Source organism: Branchiostoma belcheri, unplaced genomic scaffold (genome assembly GCF_001625305.1).
Source record: "Branchiostoma belcheri isolate BF01 breed outbred unplaced genomic scaffold, Haploidv18h27 scaffold27, whole genome shotgun sequence".
NCBI classification, from domain to species: domain Eukaryota; kingdom Metazoa; phylum Chordata; class Leptocardii; order Amphioxiformes; family Branchiostomatidae; genus Branchiostoma; species Branchiostoma belcheri.
The window spans coordinates 41,424-47,292 of NW_017803876.1; the positions used below are offsets into that span (position 1 = coordinate 41,424).

General features: G+C 42.9%; 1 protein-coding gene and 4 non-coding genes across 9 annotated transcripts in view; all 5 read right to left on the minus strand.

Moving 5' to 3' along the window:
* LOC109472304 (protein phosphatase 1 regulatory subunit 12B-like) overlaps positions 1–5,869 on the minus strand; it is a 79,001-nt gene that overhangs the window by 21,924 nt on the left and 51,208 nt on the right. The gene's annotated exons all lie outside the window — the stretch shown is intronic.
* Positions 281–352, minus strand: Trnah-gug. The gene has a single exon. It is a non-coding gene; the product is annotated as a tRNA-His (tRNA).
* Trnah-gug lies at positions 796–867 on the minus strand. The gene has a single exon. It is a non-coding gene; the product is annotated as a tRNA-His (tRNA).
* Positions 1,321–1,392, minus strand: Trnah-gug. The gene has a single exon. It is a non-coding gene; the product is annotated as a tRNA-His (tRNA).
* Positions 1,845–1,916, minus strand: Trnah-gug. Its single transcript has one exon. It is a non-coding gene; the product is annotated as a tRNA-His (tRNA).

Below are 5,869 nucleotides of genomic sequence, written 5' to 3' on the forward strand. Positions count from 1 at the left end.
CAGTTAAACACATAATTGGCGATGATTATTTAACTTAGCCTCCTATCCAAACTTCTATAGCGGGGAAGCGCTTCTAGTTCTACTGCGAGCGGCTGGAGAGGCGGTTTCATTTTAAGGGGAGGGGGGCCTTGTCCGTGTTAAAAAGTTTTGAAAAAAATTATTTCACATGAACAAACAAAAAAACATTTCAATTCTGATACTTCTACATTAATCGAAGTCTGTAGTTCATTAAAAAAAAGAAGGGTCGCACTGCCGCGACAATACACTCCCACAGCGATATTGCCGTGACCAGGATTCGAACCTGGGTTATTGCGGCCACAACGCAATGTCCTAACCTCTAGACGATCACGGCGAGCTACATGCGACCTCGTTAATCGGCGAGTCAGAACTGTTCAAAGCTAAGAGAAACAAGAATGTTTTGAATATAGCTTCCTTTGAGAAAAACTGTTCACTTTGAGTTCTATCGTTTAAAAAAGAAAACTAACTACAGAATGTACAAACAAAAGCTAAGAGACCCATTTTAACTAACATTTAGAAATTGGTCTCGTGATAATTATGTTTTAGACCGCAAAATGCGCCTGATTTAAGAGTAGTGGCCACGGCTACTACGTAGTAAGTAAAAATTGTGTCAAGAACGGTAACAAATAGCTCGATCTCTTTGAAACATCTTTGTGTATCTGTGTTCTCAAGTTTTAAAAAGATGAGTACGGAATAAGCCGTTGCAATGGACATTTCTAAATCGGTCTAAATCTTGTAGTTGACTAAAAAAGCGACAATACACTCCCACAGCGATATTGCCGTGACCAGGATTCGAACCTGGGTTATTGCGGCCACAACGCAATGTCCTAACCTCTAGACGATCACGGCGAGCTACATGCAACCTCGTTAATCTGCGAGTCAGAACTGTTCACAGCAAAGAGAAACAAGACTGTTTTGAATACAGCTCCCTTTGAGAAAAACTGTTCACTTTGAGTTCTATCGTTTAAAATAGAAAACTGATTACAGAATGTACAAACAAAAGAACCATTCTATTTGACATTTCTAAATTGGTCTTGTGATGAGAGTTAAATATATAAGACCGCAAAATCCGCCCGATTTAAGAGTCGCCACGGCTGCTAGTAAGTCAAAATTGAGTCATAGGGATTCAAGAACGGTACTAAATTAATAGCTCCTTTCGAATTTCTTTTGTCTACATGTGTTCTAAAGTGAGTACAGAATAAGCCGTTTAATTGTAATGGACATTTCTAAATCGGTCTAAATCTTGTAGTTGACTAAAAAGAAGGGTCACACTGCCGCGACAATACACTCCCACAGCGATATTGCCGTGACCAGGATTCGAACCTGGGTTATTGCGGCCACAACGCAATGTCCTAACCTCTAGACGATCACGGCGAGCTACATGCGACCTCGTTAATCGGCATTCTGCGAGTCAGAACTGTTCAAAGCAAAGAGAAACAAGACTGTTTTGAATACAGCTCCCTTTGAGAAAAACTGTTCACTTTGAGTTCTATCGTTTAAAAAAGAAAACTGATTACAGAATGTACAAACAAAAGAACCATTCTATTTGACATTTCTAAATTGGTCTTGTGAGAGTTAAATATATAAGACCGCAAAATCCGCCCGATTTAAGAGTCGCCACGGCTGCTAGTAAGTCAAAATTGGGTCATAGGGATTCAAGAACGGTACTAAATAAATAGCTCTTTTCGAATTTCTTTTGTCTACATGTGTTCTAAAGTGAGAACAGAATAAGCCGTTGCAATGGACATTTCTAAATCGGTCTAAATCTTGTAGTTGACTAAAAAGAAGGGTCGCACTGCCGCGACAATACACTCCCACAGCGATATTGCCGTGACCAGGATTCGAACCTGGGTTATTGCGGCCACAACGCAATGTCCTAACCTCTAGACGATCACGGCGAGCTACATGCGACGCCATGAGAGAACGCGCCGAATTTATGAGCAAAAGGCGTGACAGTGTTTATCTAACAACAGGTGCTGCTGTATACTAAGGCCGTGTTTATGTGAAGTCACCCAAGGCGCTTTACATGTGGTTTACCCCGAAGCCGGTTTCAAGTGGCACCATCTGAACGCTCCAAATCACATTGAAAGCGCCTCGATCCCAAACCACTTCTAGAGGTGGTTTCGAATAGGTTTTCCCGCATCGCGATTTGCGTCTGAACACAATGTGATTTCAATGTGACTTCGCCTGGTCATGGATTACGGGGTGATTTTTCTTTATTTATATGCAATACCAACTTTTACGCGGCAGCAACTTAAAGAGCAGTAATGGTCAAATAATGTGTCCGTTCTAGGGCGAGCTTCACCGCCTCTGGCGGGACTACGTCGGCATTCGGCCGAGATACGCTGGGAGGGGGGCACCAGCGAGCAGGTCGTTGACCTCTGATATTAATAACACGCTACCTTGCCTGTTATCATCAAACAACAATAAAAGTAGCTCAAGCGAATTGTGATCGGACACGATTTGAAATGAATGTGTGGCACGTGGACCAGATGTGAGGAATGTGAGTTACCCGAATCGCGGTTTGGGTGACTTCACATAAACACGGCCTAATCAGTACTACGTCTATAAACAGCTGTTGTTATCTGACAGGACTATCTGTGCACGTGTTGTGCTGTGGACATATTTATTTTGCGATGGTGTGGTTGTGTAGTCTGGGTGTTTATCCAACAAACTTTGGAAATGTTTTGGGTCTGCCGTGTTTCTGAAAATAACTACAAGGATATGTAAACTAAGTACAACGAGAGGTTGCTACTTTTAAACCTGTTCAAGAAATCCAAAAGCGTCTTTTCCTGGTATCGATGTGGTTAAAAAGAAAAGAAAAAAATTTATTCTAGCAGAAGTCATGGAGTTATTTGCAAAATGCATTGCAGAAACCAATATCACTTGACTTCACTTCAGAAGACCCAAAGCGACGACAGGGACACTAGCATATGTTTTGTACATAAAACTAGTATGCTTGATTCACGCGACATTGCTATATATAGAAAGCATTGAACAAACGCGAAAGAGACCGTATGTTTTACTTGGTATGTCCTTGACCCGTCAATGTCAGGAAATCTCTAGTGGTCTGCACTACTACCGACGAACGCCAGATGGCGCTTGGCAGCTACATCGTACTGTCAAAGGGGATGAAACGGGCCCTATTTGAAATTGTATGACATTAAAGGCCAGTTATATCTGACTTATTCAATATCTGTTGAATACTATCTGTTGTTTGTTTGTTTGTTTGTCTGTTCCTGTTTATTTGTTTGCTTGTTTGCTTGTTTCTTTGTTTGTTTGTTTGTTGAAAAGCTAGTGACGGCTACCTTTTGCGTCTCATGATGTAGCCAAAGTTATACTCTTGTTTATTATACCACAAACTTGTGCCGTAAACCAGGACAGCATACTAGCATGGCCTGTTGCGTATGATGACATCATTAGGGTGTAGGAGGAGCCGAGAAATGTCGTTGCAATTTCTCGCCAGGTCAGTCATCCAAACTACAAACCAATCTGGTTTGTAGTTTGGACCTCTGACCTCTCGACCCAGCCTGATCCATCGATTTTGATGCTCGGTTGTGTATATATATATATTACTTTTGGTTATTTTGTTTACTGTTGTTGGTGTTTATGTCTATCTGTACAGGGTACGCCTGTAAAGCAGTATATTGACTGAGTGCGCCTAACCTGTATAAAGAAAACAGAAATAAATAAATAAATAAATAAATCAACACGTGACGAGACTATTTACGCTGTAATTTTCGAGCGTTTACGTCATTATTAATGTCGAAGTAGATTGCTGTGATGTGTTACGCCAATCCAGCCAAATTTGGCTGCAATCTGTATAGACAGTGCAGAAGTGGATAATAAACTATTACTACCATGTTCACGTAGTTTCATTACGGGGTGATCTTTTCAGTGGATGAACAAGTAGGTTAACGATATTGCACAGTTATAGTTCCCAACCACTTGGTGTGAAGGCAAGACATCGATCATTGAAGAGGTTCTTCAGTCACGTATAGTTTAACAATAGACGGATAACGTTCCACCTCATTCCACAATTTAAAAATTACGTGTTCAAAAGTCCAAGCTGTAAAAGCTGGAAAGAGCAGAAATTGGCCAAATAGACAGATAACATGCTCCGAAGTAGCCTGGGTACCATCCGGATTTTCGCTACGCAACGCTCGAAAAAATCGAGCGTTGCGTAGCGAAAATCCGGATGGTACCCAGGCTAGCTCCGAAGCCGAAGTTTCAACCTTTGCTTATGAGAGTATAGTCGCAAAGTCGAGTGTTCTTGCGAGAAAACTCACGGTCATGTAACCCTTAATAAGGTACGTCGGAAAGGGTAATTGGTGTGCTATAAAGGACTACACTTTGCCGCTCCCCTGGCATGATATCTGTCCGTTTAGCCAAATTCTACTCTTTCCAGCCGCCTCTGAAGCCTGGTAGAGGCTAGTACCGTCTGATGACCATTCTATGATGGCCTCCTTTTCAGGCGTTCCCGGATCGGTCGCCTTTTTTGGGGGGGAGGGGGGTATTTTCTGATCAAACGCAAATCGCACGCAATAGAAGCTGGGACCGGCCGGCGCTTCTATTGCGTGTGATATATACGTCTGATCAGACCCCCCCCAAAAAAAAAAACACGACCGAACCCGGGACGCCTGAAAAGGAGGCTAATTCTGTGAGTTCACAAGTCGCCTACTAGCGATCCAACCGGTTCGTCAGAAACAACTGTCTGAAGCCTTACTGTCTACAATTATCACCTACCTAATAAGCTTAAGTGATGGCAATATTACGGCTGGTGAGCATCATGAATAATACATTGTCGACTTTCCATGAAGACGACTGCTCTAACCTTCGCAATCTCCCAGGAGAATTCAGACAAAAAGTACAATATATATACAGACGGGCAGAGTGTTTGAGATGTGGTGAATATGTCGACCAACCCTAGCTGTTCCAAACCGACAAGACTCAACCACTCAGCAGCATATCAGCTGCCCAGATGTAGGACACTGTATAGAGAGAGATCCTTCTTTCCACGAACAATCAGACAGTGGAACAGCCTGCCGGCTGACATTGCTGTTAGTAATGCAACTTAGCAACTTCAAGTCCAAGCTGTAATCCCCCCCTTGAAATCTCCATTTCCTCAGTACATCCCCCCCCTTGCGCAGTACACCCTGGAGCGACATAATATTCGGCAAGTCGAAGGCGCTCGGTTAAGGAAAAAAGAAGAAGAAGACCAACCCGTAACAGTAAGCCCGGGGTTTAAACAAGACTTCGTCTCTGGTGTCAGAGTTTCGCCGCGTGTTGATCCTAAGGAACGATAATCCCAAACTCCATGTACCAGCAACATGGTACAGAAAACCCCTGTACATGTCTCCACCAGACTATTTTGCAGGATGAATAAATAGTAGAAATCGGCCCAAAAAGAATGTAGCTGGCCAGGGGAGTTGGCCGGCCATATGTAGTCTCCAACAGACTTCTTTTGCAGGCTAAATAAATGGTAGAAATCGGCCTAAAAAGGGTATTAATTGGCCAGAGAAGGTAGCCGGCCAGAGAAGCTTTTGGCAGGCAAATGGAGCTTCTCTGGCCGACTACCTTCTCTGGCCAATTAATACCCTTTCTAGGCCGATTTCTACGATTTATTCAGCCTGAAAAGGAAATCTGGTGAAGACTAGGCCATATGCAGGACGCTGAAGAAGAGTGGTGGATGTTACTTGAAACGTCCGGAAATTATCTCCGCAATTAATCCAGTAGTAGAGTTGAAATTTCCTATGAGTACATTCTACAACGTGTGACATACAGGGGCTGTGTGTAGGCATCAGGCCGAATAAATAGCAGAAATCGTCCTAAAAAGAATGTAGCTGGCCAG